We start from the raw sequence: 17,109 nt of genomic DNA on the forward strand, positions 1-17,109 counted from the left end.
ACAGTTGCACCTCACAAAGATGGCTTGGCTGTGCCAACCTAGGTGATGGACATGGGTTGGGAAGGCTGTAGCGGCATATGCGTTTTGAATTTGGAGGAAAAAAATATTTTAAATTCAAATATTTAATACCAGGTGACTGTCTTGATCCACTTGCTTTATGGACTTTGGGTGTACCATGTGCTTGGGTTAGGTGTATTAGATTCAGCATGACAAGTTAGTGTAGAGAATGGAGTCATGAAAAATGGGTTGTGGACTTGTTTGGGTGGTGGTTGTGATACAAAATGAAATTTCTCAACTTGTCATGGTTCAAATTTATTTTATAATAGGATGACCATGAATGATAATAAAAATAAATTCTACTTAGCGTTTAAGTTGGTTGTGGATGTATTTGGTTGACAGTTTTGATACACGAGATTTCACCAATTTACCTTGATTCAAAGTAACTTTATCAAATTATGAATATGATTAAAATAAAATAAAATAAATGAATGAATAAATGGATAGTAAATTAAATCTATAAAATAAACAGCATGAATGCTCATGTTTGAACATTTCACTCTTGAATCTTAATGACTGAACTAACTGATGATCAGGAAATGTCAATGGTTTGTAAACAATACTAGAGCAGCTCATATAGTCCAGCTCATTTACCCCGCCGCTGATATACAGTAGAGATTAGGCCCGTTGACCATGCTCATGACCAACAACCATTCCTTTGAAGTAGGATATTAAAAGACATGGCGGTAGCAGCGACCCCGGCTTACCACCAACAGCAGGAGAGCTTTGTTTGTTGCGGGCTGCAATTGTTCCTTGTAGTCGAATAATGGGGTACATTATCATACTGTTGTATTTCCCGCGGAGGAGCCGGAGATGACTGAACCAACACTTGGGGAAAACATTCAAAGGAATTTCAGATATGTCACTGAGTATGGTCAGTTTCAAACATGTAATGCATGAATACTTGTACTGGTAATTTCAGAAACAAAATAGATTGGAAATGGCTGGTGTTGGGTTATTCATATCAACTCGTAATACATGGCTACTTGCATTTAATAAACATGGTTTAGCTTTGAAACCTCTGGGTTGGTAGTTTCGATCAATTCATAACAAACAATACATTGTTACTTGCATTTGATAAACATGGTTCAGCTTTGAAACCTCTGGGTTGGTTGTTTCTATCAATTCATAACAAACAATACATTGTTACTTGCATTTGATAAACATGGTTTAGCTTTGAAACCTCATATGGGTTGGTAGTTTGTATCAATTCATAACAAACAATACATTGTTACTTGCATTTGATAAACATTGATATTGATATTGATATACTCACTTGCATTTGATAAACATGGTTCAGCTTTGAAACCTCTTGGTTGGTAGTTTCTATCAATTCATAACAAACAATACATGGCTACTTGCATTTGATAAACATGGTTCAGCTTGAAGATATCATGAAGATATTTTTACATTTTTAATAAAATATTATTTTAAAATTTAGATGGGGACAGTTTGTGACAGTTTCATACAGATATGACAGGGTTCAAGATAATTGTTTTCGCCATTGAGTATTTTCTTTTTATGTATTCAACTTCTCTGAAATGGCTTGATGGATTTCACTGAAATTTTGTGTGTATGTTTGGGGAGGCCCAAATTTGTGCAAGGCATGAGAATGGCCACCAGGTTGCCATCTCTGATTTGAAAAGTAAAATATTCAGAAATCTTTTTCTGGAAAACTTAAGGGCTAATGGTCTGAAACTTGGTGGGTGAGATGGTCACCACATGTAGTTCCAAGTTGTTCAAGGCACAGGATTGGAAATCAAATATGGCTACCAGTGGCCATGGGTTACAATCAATTGCGCTTTACACAAGTAAATATGGTACTTGGAAAGATGTTACATGTGCAGTTTGGAATTAAACAATTGCAGGAATACTTTATTTAATTGTGCCCGCCAGCAATGGAATATTATTTTAGCTGTGCCATTACAATTTTGACTGTACCATCTGAACCAACATCCAGAAATGTTGAACTGTGACAGATTACTTGATTAATACATATGATGTATGTATCATGTGGACAGCTGATTTTCGTAATACATCCCAGATGATAACTATTATCAGGTTACATGTGAGCAGTATGTTTTATTGCCAGAAAATATAGGTGTTTGGATTCTTGCCATGCTGGCTTGGATTCAGTGTGAGTAGGGTACTGGATAGATTGATGGATATTAGATTGTACTGGATGGGTAGGGAGTGGGAAACTGGATGGGTAGGGAGTGGGAAACTGGATGGGTAGGGAGCGGGAAACTGGATGGGTAGGGAGTGGGAAACTGGATGGGTAGGGAGTGGGAAACTGGATGGGTAGGGAGCGGGAAACTGGATGGGTACAGGATTGTACTGGATGGGTAGGGAGTGGGAAACTGGATGGGTAGGGAGTGGGAAACTGGATGGGTACAGGATTGTACTGGATGAGTGAGGTGGGAAACTGGATGGGTGGGTACAGGATTTACTGGGTGGGTATTGGATTGTACTGGATGGGTATTGGATTGTACTGGATGGGTAGGGAGTGGGAAACTGGATGGGTACAGGTTTGTACTGGATGAGTGAGGTGGGAAACTGGATGGGTGGGTACAGGATTTACTGGGTGGGTATTGGATTGTACTGGATGGGTAGGGAGTGGGAAACTGGATGGGTACAGGATTATACTGGATGGGTGAGGTGGGAATCTGGATGGGTGGGTACAGGATTTTCTGGGTGGATATTGGATTGTATTGTTTGGGCGCTGGATTGTAGTGTATGGGACCTGGGCGGATACTGGATTAGTATGCACCAACAAGTAGTGTAACCTTATCCAGGAATTCAGTGAATTTAATGTTTGACAGTATTGAAAAGAAAGTTGACAATGCCAATATTCACTACCATTGCAATTTGACCAGCAGATTTGGATGTTTCAAATATTAGATGATTAGATATTAAATTTAAATGATCACCAGGGAAAAATAATATAAGAAGAGTCTCGAATCGAAGTGACCAGCAAAAATTAAATAAAGGAATCAGCAGAGAAATACAAGCATCCAGAATCTCAGTTGCCACCAATCTTTTTAAGTGAATGGGCGGAGAGAGGCCCTTCATGTGTCTGTAAACATTGCAACAGCAATGGAGTTGCAGAGGAGTTGCTGCAGCCCACTGACTTCCACCACTGTCTGGCCCAGTGTCTGGTGAAGGGTCAGAGGTCGGAGGTCAGACCGACCAAGCGGAACCGTGGCCAGCCAGCCTCTCAGCTGAGGCAAGCTAGACCTAATTGTGAGGTGGAAGATTGTTTACACAATAAGTCTTCTAGTATTGGCCCTTTGTGAGAGAGTCTCTCAATAGCCTAGCTGTATCAGTGTTAGTGGTCTACAGGGTTGCCATTTTTATCCTGGAGGAATGTGGTGAGGAGTGTGAGCATGTTTCTGCCTTGAAGTGAGGCAACTGACCCAGGATACACTCAGTGCGGAGACTCACTCGGGATTGCAGCCATGGAAAAACAAGGGGTAACTGTGTTTTGTTGTTTGTGAGCTGGTGAGGTGGGGACTGAGTGTTTCGCCCTCCAGTGAGGTGTGGATCATGGTGTTAGCAGCTGAGATTGTGACCTATTTCAGCCAATTGTGGCGGGTGGCGAGGTCTCCTACTGTTATCAACTAACAACAACACACTAGGACAGAAACGTGTGGCTTACCAACCTTTCACTAAACGTCATCATTTGTGGCAATTGTGTCACATGTTGCTCTTGAAACTTTTCCTGTGGGATTTAGTATTTTTCTGAGGTAATTGGCAAAGACTGTGTAGGTTTGGAATACATATTGACTACCCATTTGGAAAAGAATTGCTGGACTAGTTTCTCTTGCTCTCCGTCTTCCCTCCACATCTTCATTTCTAGTTTTACATGGTATTGGTTTTTGGAAAGAATGTTGATATATAAATGTCAAATAATTACCCTTCTTATCTTGAAAATGTGGATGAATATTTAAACAGCATAAATTGAGTATCTGATCTGGAAGCTTAACAAAATGTCATGAAATGAGTCTTGCAGAGGGGTCTCTCCGTGTGTAGAGGGGTATCCATCTGTGTAGAAGGGTCTCCGTGTGTGTAGAGGGGTCTCTGTGTGTGTAGAGGGGTCTCCGAGGGGTCTCTGTGTGTGTAGAGGGGTCTCCCTGTGTGTAGAGGGGTCTCCCTGTGTGTAGAGAGGTCTACGTGTGTGTAGAGAGGTCTCCGTGTGTGTAGACAGGTCTCCGTGTGTAGAGGGTCTCCGTGTGTGTAGAGGGGTCTCCGTGTGTAGATGGTATGTCATAGAAGTTCCTGTTTAAACCGTGTTGAAATGGTCATGATCAATTCTAGTGAAATTTATTTAGAATCTATTTTTATTTGCCATAATTAATTTTTTCCAATGAAATTGTTTTTTTTTGTTTTTTTTCAGTTTTGTAATAACTGTTAATTTAGGACTTTAAGTTAGATAAAATCAATTAAATATTTTTATTTACAGGTGATTCTTCGAATTTTGTGTTGGTTTGAACGTTGATTCACATTTTATCCTGTGGAGTTGGGTATCTCTAGATTAATATTTAAGAGCATGTGTGATCATCTTTCTGAGTTTGACATTTCTGTTAGTCAATTTGATATTCCACTGAATTCTATCCTATTAGGTTTTTTCATAGCTCTATTGAATGTGCCAGTTGCATTTCTCTTCAAATTTGGATCATCTTGGAATTTTTTTCACACTATTTGTTTCTCGAATATCTGAAAAAAATGGAACTGTATAGGGATTTTGATTGAAAGGGCAAATGGTTACATTTTGATGAAAAATATTTGATGGTGTATGCTAGTAGTTACTGGTTTGTCTGGTCCAGATTTTGATATATAACTGGAATAAAACATTTGCTGCTGTTTAAACCATTTATTCAGCCACTCATATATGACCAGATTATTGGGATGGTTGTGATATGGCCTAAAACTATCCTTACCCACTCACTCACTCACTCACGCACTCACGCACTCACTCACTCACTCACTGGAATATTACTGAGTGTGTCAAAAAACAACAATCAAATACTGTCACACATGATGTACATGTTTTAACATGAATTACTTGTAACATTTCATTTGTACTGAAACAAATGCATAGCAATGTTGTGATCGTGGGGTATGACATTTGGTTTTGCAATGATCTTGTTTTTTCCAACAAATCCATCATTAGCATTTAATGGCAAGGATGAACTTTAGAATTTGTGTAATATAAGTGGTGTTAATTTGTCAGCCATGATGTATATATACTCTGGTTGTCCTCAGCATATTCTAATCATATCTGTGCTATATTTCTACAAATACATGTGACAATTACTCTGTGGCTTTGAGGTTTAAATGTTCCCCAGACACCCCGTGGTGTAGTGGATATGGTATCTCCCCTGAGAGTAAAAGGTTGGTGGTTCGATCCCCTGCCCTAAAAGTGATACTTGTTGTTACCCTGCCTGGTGCTCAACATTAACGGGACAAAACTTGTCAACTGTGATGTAGCTGGAATATTGCTGAGGATGGCATTAAACATACCTCACTCACTGACTGGGACATGGAACATGCTCAAGCTGTCAGCCTCTGCTTTGTACATACAGACACAGATATTAATAACCAGCTCTGATTCACTTTAGTGCTGACTGTGGTCGAAATGACTTCTATAATATTGTTGACTCTTGGGCTGTTATAAGATATATTCCATTAATTTCAGAATATATCTTATAACAGCCCAATATCCCATTGATTTCAGAGACCCGTGAAGATCCAGGATAGAATAGGTCTTCAGCAACCCATGCTTGCCGTAAAAGGCGACTATGCTTGTCATAAAAGGCAACTAACGGGATCGGGTGGTCAGGCTCGCTAACTTGGTTTGATGCATGTCATCGATCCCAATTCCGTGGATCGATGCTCATGATGTCAATCACTGGATTGTCTGGTCCAGACTCGATTATTTACAGACCGCTGTCATATAGCTGGAATATTGCTGAGTGCGGCGTTAAACAACAAACAAACAAAACAAACAAAGATTTCAGAAGAAAGTAAGATTGTGTCCCTTATGCATACAAATTGGTAAAAGAAACACACATTCTTTACATTGCAAGTCGACACATGAAGATCTGTGTTAGAATAGGTCTTCAGCAACCCATCCCTGCTGTTAGAGACGACTGCTTGTAAGAGGCGACTAACAGGATCAGATAGTCAGGCTTGCTGACTCGATGCACGTCATCCCAATTCTGTAGATCTATGCTCATGATGTAAATCACTGGGTTGTCTGGTCCTGACTTGATTATTTACAGACCGCCGGCATATAGCTGGAATATTTCTGATTGTGGCATTAAACAACAAACAAACAAACATTGTATTCCTGGAGGACACAAAAACATGGCTAAATCAAAACTGTAGGTTGCATGTTTTCTATGGCAGACTTTTCTGGTAAGAAATATACTCATAGAGTAGATGCTTGATTTTATTAGCTATCCGTCTACAATGAGCATTATTCTTCTGAACATGTGCAATGATGGGACATTAGAAAGAATTTTGGAATTCAAGTGAAACCTTCCACATGTCGCCACCAACCTTGACCTCCCAAGTTTATTGCTGTGAGACTATTGCCCTGGTCCTGGTGGTGATCTGGCCTATAATTGGTCCCCAGAAACCTATGCAGGTCGTAAGAGGCGATCGGGTGGTCAGACTGTGACTTGGTAGATGGCGTATCATTGTACCCAAACCGAGTGGAACATTGCTTATAATGCCACTCACTGTATTGTCTGATCCAGACTTGATTATTTACAGACCGCCGTCATGTAGCTGGAATATTGCTGAGTGCTGTGTTAAGCAACAAACATTTACACACAATTGCCATGGACTCAAAAATAGACCCAGGTAGATCCCTTGGTCAACACACAGATTATAGGCAGGATAAAGTGGACAAGTAAAAAAGGTATTTCCGTTTTGGCCCAAATTTTGTGATATATAATGGTTAGACATTATATATCAGCCACCTCTACAATTTGTATCGGCCATTTATCTCATTGTGAGCAGCAAATTGTGTGATGTTGATGTAACAAAGCTGTGTGCTGGGAGAAATAGGGTCTTTGGTTGCTTGCCACGAAACTAGGGTCTCCTCTCTGTGTGAGTGTAGATGCCTGCCTATCCTGTTTCAGGCACATGGGCCAGCCAGCCACAGTGTCTGGGGAAAACTAGTGCCAAAGAATGTTTCACTTTGTGTTTCTGACGTTAGGAGCCACACCGATACTGTAACCTGCCCATAATCTCTACATAATGTTCAGTCTTTGCAAAGTTCACGCTTTGAGGTGGGAAAGAGCCTGATGTGATCAAATGGTCAAAATTTGTTTTATTTTAACAAATTATCTCTGTTTTTGATCCAACATTGTGTGTGATTTGTTCTTTGTTTAACATCAAATGCCCAGCTGACGACAGGCGTATATGACGTGTACTTTTCAAAGAAAGGTTATGTTTCAAGGGTTTTCTGTCGTAACTTATGAAATTTAGGAGTCTTGGTGACGGGCCGTATTTGGGCTTATCGTGAGGATAGTCATAATATTATATCGGAAACGAAATTATTCATGGAGACATTGCAGTGTGAAATGAACTTACCATGGGGGTAAATGACATCTGAAACATAATTTACCTTGTTGCCTTTAGACACTAATGAAGCCAGCAAGATCGGTGATAACTTTTTGACATTTTGTATTAATGCCATAAATTGGATATCCTGTGAAATGTGGGCCATGTTTGTATCAATGGATATCCAACCTTTGCATGAGGAATATTCTCGTTACCACATGTAGCATTGCTGCCAGTTAATATCACTTTTCAGCACAATCAGTAGTCAAGGTTGGTTAGCCTAGTGGTTAAAGCGTTCGCTCATGCTGTAAACCCAGGTTTGATTCCCTACATTAGTACATTTTGTGAACACTAGTGTCGTGTCCTCTGCCCGGTCTGTTGGAATATTTGCAAATGCAAAGTAAAACCACATTGACTCACTCACTCTGTTAATGTCTTTTCAAATTTTACTTATGTTCATCTTTTGACCAGAGTCGCATGTTCAAAAGATAAATTTGAAAAGGTTCTGAAACTTGTTAAGAAATGTGGCCATCAGTACATGTATGCTGTAGACATCACCAAGAGATGTTAAAGATGGTACTGCTTAAGGATATGTTCTAAAGCAACACAAGTATTCAATGTTAAGCTGGTTTCATCATGAACTCTCCATTAGTTGGGGGGTGGTCAGGTAGCCTAGTGGTTAAAGCATTCGCTCGTCACGCCGAAGACCCGGGTTCGATTCCCGACATGGGTACAATGTGTGAAGTCCATTTCTGGTGTCCCCCACCGGGTTATTGCTTGAATATTGCTAAGAAGGGCGTAAAACCATACTCACTCACTCACTCACTCACTCACTCACTCACTACATTAGTTGGTCCAGTGGGTGGGCCTGGTGGCCAAAGGCCTGAGTTCAAGGTACAAGGTACATAGGTACAATATATGAAACCAAATTCTGGTGTTCCCGGCTGTGTTGATGTTGGACCATGGCTAAAACTTCTCACCATACTCACTCACTCACTCACTCTTTAAAATATTACTTTTCCAAACATTTTCGCAATCGGAAGTGGTGTGAAACTCATTTTCAAAATGTTTCTAAAAATATGACAGCTATCAAGGTTTTGTTCCTTCCTGGTTTGAAATATATGTGTGTAGCAAAATTTCCTGTGATCTTTGTTTGGATGTAGTATGATAATATCTTGCATGGCAGAGTAAGTATAGTAATCAAGTGATCCTTAACGTTTTTCTAGAAGTATTGTTCCCCCTGCCCCATGCTGGACCAGACAGGTATGATGGTCACGTTGTTGCAAGGTGAAAGTGTTTTTGTCCCAGATCCAGATGTGCCTACCATTACAATTAGGGCAAAATCATAACAACAGTTTTATCAGAATTCTACCAATACCATTGAGTGAAATATTACTTATTAAACAAGCAATATGGTGTAGTGATTATTAAGAATGTCAGACAGGAAATCACTTTGTGTTTTCTTGATAAAGGACATTATGTTTTCAAAACATTTTGTGATGCTTTTTGGAACAGGCTCTTATACATTGGTCACAATGTGGGCAAAAAAATTTATAATCAAATATTCTTTTTGATAGTGTTGTTTGTCCAACTTGACAGTTGACTGCTCAAGTCGTCTTCCATCAGTGATATTTTGCCACTGTGATGAGGGATATATCGCACCATCTATCTGGTCAGTTGACCCCTGGTCCCAGTACCCAGCTAATCCCACATGAACAACATGGGGCGGGCTGGGATAAGATAACAAGTATCACGATCAATATTTATCTAGTAAGTATACAGTAGGTATCACAAACACCAACAAGAGGTCAAATCCCCACCCCCCACCGCTATCAGTGAACCAGTGTTCAACATGACCTCCACTCCACTGCGGTGTTGGTTGAGTGGGCGGTCTGATGGGAGTTTGGATAAGGTTCTGTGGAAGTATTTGATGGGTGAAAGACATTGAGGAATCAGTAAGTTCAAAATATGCTGGAAATATGCAGTGATTTTTCTTGAAAACAAATGGTGTAAAGACATTCTTTGTCATGATTTTATCGATTTCAAAAGGTCATTCTTCTGTATTATTACCAGTTTTGAAAAGAATGTTTAGGACAACAATCAGTCTTCATAATATTCCCCAATGTAACCAAATTTCTTTAATTCTTTGTGATATTTTCCTGTAACTGATTTCAACATGAGTGACAGACTTCATGTACTGTCTCCTCCTTGCTGTCCTCTTTGTTAATGCCACACTCAGCAAGTCAATCTTGATCACAGTGGCCTGCAGAACAATAGTTGAGTCTGGATCAGACAATCCAGTGATTGATATTGTGAGCAATGATCCACACCATTGGGGTACAATGATGCACCATCAAGCAAGTCAGTGAGCCTGGCCACCTGATCCATTAAACCAGCATAGGACCAAGGAATTATCTGGGTCTTCTATTTCCAAGTCAGACTTTCAGTAATTTTTAGCGCCCATGGCATAAGCAGAGGAGAACCATGCTGGTGCCATGTAGACCAGAATTGTTGTAGTATAACATATTTATTGCATATGCTCAGAAGCAATACAGTGATTATTGATGTGAGACTAAAGACAAATCAACCATTGTTACTCTGAACTATGGAGTATATTTCTACCTGAATAGAAATGTCAGTTATATGTAAGTACAATTTGGGATAGTTATAATGATTCCAACCGCAAAACCTTTTTCATTCCCAAGGACTTGCACTGTTAATAGTTTATGTCCACACTTATATGTGTACAGGATGCCATAGTTCGCTTCTGGGAAAAGCTTATAATGCAAAAAAAAAATTTAATTCCCCAGAATTTTAAATGGAGGTTTCACCTTCTGTAATGGCACATTCAAAATGAGCTATTGAGATGGTTCATGCAAAACGGTTAGGATTATGTTAAGAATGACGATGAACAACTAAATGATTTCATCACAGCTGCATTCACTGAAGTCGAAGTTTCCACAGTAAAGAGGACTGTCGTAATGAGTTTCCAACTTAATTGACAAAACACGTGCCTCCCAAAGGTACTGAAAACTTGATAAATAAAGTGTTTTTAACAGTGCAGCATACTGGTACCATTTGTCCTTGTTTGCAAGCAAGTGTTTACAATGAGTCAAGTTCACCCACATCAAATGATAGAAGTGTTCTCTATTTATAGCCCTGACTGTAGGAGAAGATGCTGCACCAGGTTAGGAGGATGACTCACAGATTGTCTTCTCTGTTTCCTGAGATTGGTGTGTTTATACATATTATGACGTTTGTTTTAAGTTTGTTCCTGCAAGATTATTAGGCAGGTCTGGGGGAGAGTGATGCTGCTGGTGATGGGAGGAATGTCCATGTTCTTATCTGAACAGACTGTATTTGGTGCTGTGATATTTGGATTGGTATATTATGGCCATTTTGATGTGTGGGCGGGGGGGCATGTGTGCTATCCAGTGGTTGAAACGTTAGCTCGTCACACTGAAGACCCAGGTTCGATTCCCAACATGAGTACCATGTATGTGTGAAGCCCATTTCTGTAGTCTCCCACCGGGGTATTGTTGGAATATTGCTAAAAGCGGCGTAACACCATTTTTTTTCTTCTCTCTCTCTCTCTCTCTCTCTCTCTCTCTCTCTCTCTCTCTCTCTCTCTCTCTCTCTCTCTCTCTCTCTCTCTCTCTCTCTCTCTCTCTCTCTCTCTCTCTCTGATGGGGGTTTGGGGGCTTCGGATGTCTTTTCAGTCAGTGCTTCAAAAACATATTTTTAAAATTCTCTGAAGGGAGCCTCAAATGTTTTTTTTACCCATGACACAGTATTTTTCAGAACTATCCAATATGTCCTGAGAACAAAAATTTGTTGTAAAAGAAGACAAGGTTTTCCCCCAAGCTATGAGATCAGTTAAAACATTAAGTGAATCCCAGGCCTCTCACAGAATATCAATGGTCGACCCATTTAATAAGGTGATAAATTCCTGGACGACATGATTTGAAAGCTGGTTTGTTAATTGTATAGTTTATATTGGATGAGTGTAGTGGGGCAGCTATGTTACTAAAGTAAAGTCAGGGAGACTTTGCTCATCAATCTATATGACCCCTGGGGATTTTGGGTTAGAATATGTCCCCCCAGCTTACACTGGGCATACGAGGTGACTTAATGGATCAATGTGCCCTGAAGATGCTCATATCAGTCACTGGATTGTTTGGTCCTAACTTGATTATTTGCTGGCCGCTGTCATATAGCTGGAATAAAATTGGAATATGTCTGCGTATGGGATTAACCAACAAGCAAAACATCCAAGTTTATAGATCCGGGGTAGAATGGGTCTTCAGCAACCCATGGTTGCTGTAAGAAGCAACTATGCTTGTCATAAGAGGTGACTTACGTGATCAGGTGGTCAGGCTTGCTGACTTGGTTGATGTATGTCATCGTATCCCAGTTGCGTAGATCGATGCTCATGATGTCAATCACTGGATTGTCTGGTCCAGACTCGATTATTTACAGACCCCTGTCATACGGCTAGAATATTGCTGACTGTGGCGTTAAACTGCAAACAAAATCATAGATGACCATGACAGGTCCACATTCATAGACCTGCCTGATAGTTGATGTTGTCGTTTAGCAAGGAAAAGCCATCATGAGGCTATTATCACCCAGGGGTAACAGTGAGGATCAAACTTTATAGTAAGTAATCTCATGAATGGAGCCATTAGGGCAAGTTCTGCAGAGATTGACTAGCATCAGGTGGTTGTGATCAGTTCAGCTCATTAGTCAATAACTCGATTATTAGGACAGGAGTTTGTTATGTTTGAGATGATGTTTATCAGTCGTGTTGCAACTCGTAAACTAGAGCACAGAATTATGCAGGTCATCACCCAGTTTGTTGGAAAAAGTTACAGCGCTTTGAGCATGTTGCAGTGCATGGAGGTCAGGGCTTGACAAATGGATTCTTCTTCCAGCTTTTCTGATTATGTTTCTAGGTTTGTCAGCACCATACCCTTGCGCCTGGGTTTCACCAAAGTGGTAAAGGCCTTCATCACTTCAGGCTTTCCTCCCACCTTAAGCTGACACACCGTGATATAAATGGAATACTGTTAAAAGCGGCGTTAAACCCAACTCCCTTACTCGCTCTTCTAGCTTCTGTGACTGTATGGCATTGTCATCTGCCTTGAAGGGGTTTCGCAATACACCTACATCATGTATCGATACAAATCTTGACACTTGAGTCATGATACTGTATTTTTGTATGCATTGTGACTTTGTTCCAAATAAGCCTCTGTTCACCCGGCAGTGAATGGGTACCAGGAAGAATGGGATGGTAGTGTGACTGTTAACCTTCTAGCACGTCACAGGCAGCTTGGGTTGTATGGTCCCCATGGAGCAGAGAATGAAAATTCGAGTGCACACTAGTCCACTGACGGGGCAATAATAAAGGGGTGCTTCAAGCACACATTGCATTTGGAGTTATGCATTTTACAAGTGGACAACTATTAAAATGAATGAGCAGTGGAATACATCACTATAACTGTTACCCATGGACCTCCTCCGTGGTCTAGTGGTAGAGCGTCCGCCCGGAGAGCGAAGGTCCGGGGCTCGAACCCCGGCCGCGTCATACCAAAAGACGTTAAAAGATGGTACTTGTTGTTACCCTGTCTGATGCTTGGCATTAAGGGTCTAAAACAAGGATTGGTCGGCTCGGAGTCAGTATACTGTGGCAGAGTGGGGTATTCATGTTAAACATGGTATCTCAGTGGGCTAGCACTATAAGTGGGCATCAGTCCTGGATGTAAACCTTGATGGAGTACTTTTCAGAGAGGTGTTAAGCCCAACTCATTCCAACCTTGATGATTACATTGTTATGGTTGTCATGTTTACATCTGCCTTTCCATTAAATATTCATATATTTCTTTGACCCAGTTTTTGCCATTGTGTATGTACAAAACAAAATGTACTCAGTACAGTCGGTGAAGCTATTGATTAGTTTACCGTGTCGATATGGTAGATATTCCAGATGAATTTTATTCTCTAATTAAAGTGAAGATGTTAAACCATCCGTTGCCACTGTAAATGTGTATTTATATACTGCATGTATCACCTGGAAGCCAACAGGCTGTCATCGATTGCTATATACCAGTACTCAGCCTTTGTTGGTTTCGAGATTTGTTCACCCAAGTCAGCCACCTGAAACCTGTTCGTGAGGGTACCTGCTGTGATGTGGTTTCCAAATTGTGAAATATGGAGTTAACTAAACATAAGCATCCATCTTGATGTTTGCGCGAACAATACATGAGAAGAATTGAAGTGATGTTTGTTAGTGAAGTAAAGTGTGCTACATTCACACTACGAATGTTCACTCGCTTCAATTGATTTTCTGGCATCATTTTCAGTCGAGTTTAGTGTTGATGTGTGGATTATCAGCTATGATTAGTAGATCTACATGCACTTGATAGATATAGAATTATAGAAAGTATCTTTGATACACCTTGATTTGATGACCCACAGCGTTCCATATGTTAATGGGTAGGTAGCCCGGTAGGTACAGCGTTTGCTTGCAATGCCGAAGGCCTGAGTTTGATTCCCTCATGGGTAGAATGTGTGAAGCTTGGTTTTGGTACTCCTCAACCATGATGTTGAAGGCAGGCTAAAATAAAGCTCACTCATTTAGTTAATACCATTCTTGGTGTTATCCATTGTGATGTAGCAGCAATATTGGCCCTGGAGGCTTAACACACACGGCTGTGTTAGGTGATATAGCCATTTGTTACTGGTTTAACCACAATTATCCAAATTCATGTTTGACAATTTGGAGATTTCAATATTCCCAATTACAAGGATTCACATTTAATGATTTCATAATTATCCAAGATTCAGTAATTTTAAGGCACCACACTTCACAACTGACAAATGCATCCATCATTATCCAAGATTTTGTGTTCACAAATATCTTAATTTCCCATTTCACAATGATCCATTCACAAGTATCCAAGTTCCACTATTCCTAATTATTCATGAAGTGACCTCCAATCACGGTCATTCACAAACTTTCCCCAAGTCAAACAGTGTCATCACTCAGAAGGAGATTACCCCCCAAGTTATTCATGTGCGTAAACACAGGCCCTAATCTGCCTCACAACCAACCCTGACCAGTGGGGTCAAGAATGGCCCCAGGCATGGTCAGTTATTCAAGCAGGCAGCATTTAAGGAGGCTGGGCATTGTGGGACAGGCAATCTCCTAGGTGTTAAATAACAGGGATGTTAGTCATAAAGGGGCACACAAACATGGGTGCGGGTGCACGGAGTGCAAGGGTGAGAGGATGACGAGTGGCTAGATAGGGCTGATACTGGGTAGGAGTTGCTTGTTGAGGGCAGACTGGTCCACGGCTTCATTCACTGCACACACTACCAAACACACCAAACAACACTACAGACCACCCTAAATCTTAAAACCGCACTTACACTAGAATCAATCCTAAATCCACAAAATAAATTAGAAAAATTCAAAGCCTTAGGCATATACCTAATTAAAACAGGACTAATTAGTCATATTTAAACCCAAATAAAATATTAAAACCAAAACTACCTAATCTAACAACCACCCAACACACACAGCTCCCTTAGTTCGTCCTCTACCCACTCTTGGCATTCTTTCCAAATCTCACAATTTCAAAATTACTATATAAGCAACCCCTAAAGCCCCCCTCCTGGGTTGCACAAACTCATTTTTCCCCTTTTCGGAAACACATTAAATGGCCTGGCCGGGCCCATGTGCGACATTCGCTTGCAGTCAGAAAGCGCATGTTAAATCTCCAATATAAGTAAGTAAGTAAGTACAGCTTATTTTGGACAGGTTGTTTTTGGAAAAATGATTTGATATGCGGAGGATACAAACAGTTTTCTGCTTAGCCATGAGCGAGCACACAAACATGAGTGCTCAGAGTAGAACTACTAGAAGGGAGGATGACCAGTAGCTAGAGAGGGCGCTACTGGCTAGGAAGTTGTTGTTCAGGGGCAGACTACTCCGTAGCTAACTCTGGAGTTTTTTTATTGAAACATGGTGATGAGGTGAGAAAACAAGTGTTTCTTTTAGTCCACAGCTCAGTTTGGGTATTTTTTTCAAAAATGACAAGATATGGATAGAAAACAATTAATTCCTTCTGACTTCTGTATGACTGATAAAGATAAATTTTCAGTCAACTTCAGTGTATACATGACCTGATCGCTGTGTAGTCGCCATTTTTGTGATATGAGATAAGAACAGTGATCTGATTGGATATCGTGTTTTCATTAAAAGGGGCACAACTTGTGATCTACGTGAGGTGGTGCCAGGATCGAGCCAATAAAAGGAGGCTCCATGTGGCAAGGTTTTGATATAGGATTTGGATACGCTTGCGTTCTCCGGAAGATGGGTTACCATGTGTGATTTGTCATCGTGTGCAAATGATATCCATGGTTGGCCTGGTCCGGGTTCGATCATGTTAAATAAAACTTGCTCCCTCTCTCAATTTTCAATAGCCAAAATTCACTGTGAGTTGAGTTGTGTCTCTAAGGCATGTCAGAGTCATGTTCCTTGGTTTGAATCCCAGATTTCACCCAATTTATGTTTTGTCAGCACCAAAATTGGTAAACTTTTAACACCTACAGTGAAATCATGTTAAACCACTAGCTCACCCATGTTAGAAATTCTCACTCACTCACTCACTCACTCACTCACTCACTCATGTATGTTATATTTGACTATGTTAACCTTTCATGAATAGCGACAGATGAATATAGCACTCAGCCCTCACATGTCTTCAAATATGCTTTGTTGTAAACATGCATTATTGAACAAAGTAGCAGTCAGTGATTAATGATACATCTTCAGATCAGATCATGATGGCTGCCGACTGGAGTGTTTCCTTCCCATGAAAGGTCAATAAAGATGGCCATTCCAACTGTTCCTAAAGCACCCTCATGTGAAGGATACCCTTAAGAGATTTTCTACCCCCAAAGTAGACTTCTAATAAACCATGGACTATGAACTTCTTGAGCTTGTTAAACATCTTCTGTTTAAACAGGGACAGAAAATTTATGTCCCATGTTGACCCAGAAGCCTTTAAATAAAAGTCGTGTCTAATAGCTTGTCATAGTAATATTCTTAGAAAAAACAACAAGGTGTTGACTTGGGTATTGTTGTCAGTAGGTAGACGTGCCTTTGTGGAGCTGGGGAGGTAATACGAACCTCACCAGCATGTTGAGATTATTCTCATACCAAAGGCTCCCTCTACCTGCATTATCAAGAACTAGTCGGCTCCTCTCTTAGTAGTTTATGGCTGCATTCTTAACCTTTGACCTGCCCATGTTAGTCAGTCATAGGTCAAAGGTCAACTTTGACTCGGCTTTGAGAAAAATTTGTGTAAGATTGTATTATAACACATTGTCATAGAGAGGGCCTCTGGTTGGTGTGTTGTGTGGGGTCGGGCAGGGTTAGATAACGTAAGCAAATATTGAAATTTTATTTTG

The 17,109-nt window shown here is 40.4% G+C and overlaps 1 protein-coding gene across 7 annotated transcripts in view; it reads left to right on the forward strand.

Annotated features, from left to right (window-relative positions):
* The window catches only part of LOC124148530 (trithorax group protein osa-like), a 140,119-nt gene that overhangs the window by 26,206 nt on the left and 96,804 nt on the right, over positions 1 to 17,109 (forward strand). Inside the window, exon 1 of one of the 7 annotated variants that reach the window (XM_046519650.2) lies at positions 3,296 to 3,530. The exons of the other annotated variants lie outside the window; for them this stretch is intronic. The gene's annotated coding sequence lies outside the window, so the exon portion shown is untranslated. Of the gene's footprint in view, positions 1 to 3,295; positions 3,531 to 17,109 lie in introns of those variants that run through there. 7 annotated transcript variants of the gene reach the window in all.

Source organism: Haliotis rufescens, unplaced genomic scaffold, assembly GCF_023055435.1.
Source record: "Haliotis rufescens isolate VD_foot unplaced genomic scaffold, xgHalRufe1.0.p SCAF_6, whole genome shotgun sequence".
Lineage (NCBI taxonomy): Eukaryota > Metazoa > Mollusca > Gastropoda > Lepetellida > Haliotidae > Haliotis > Haliotis rufescens.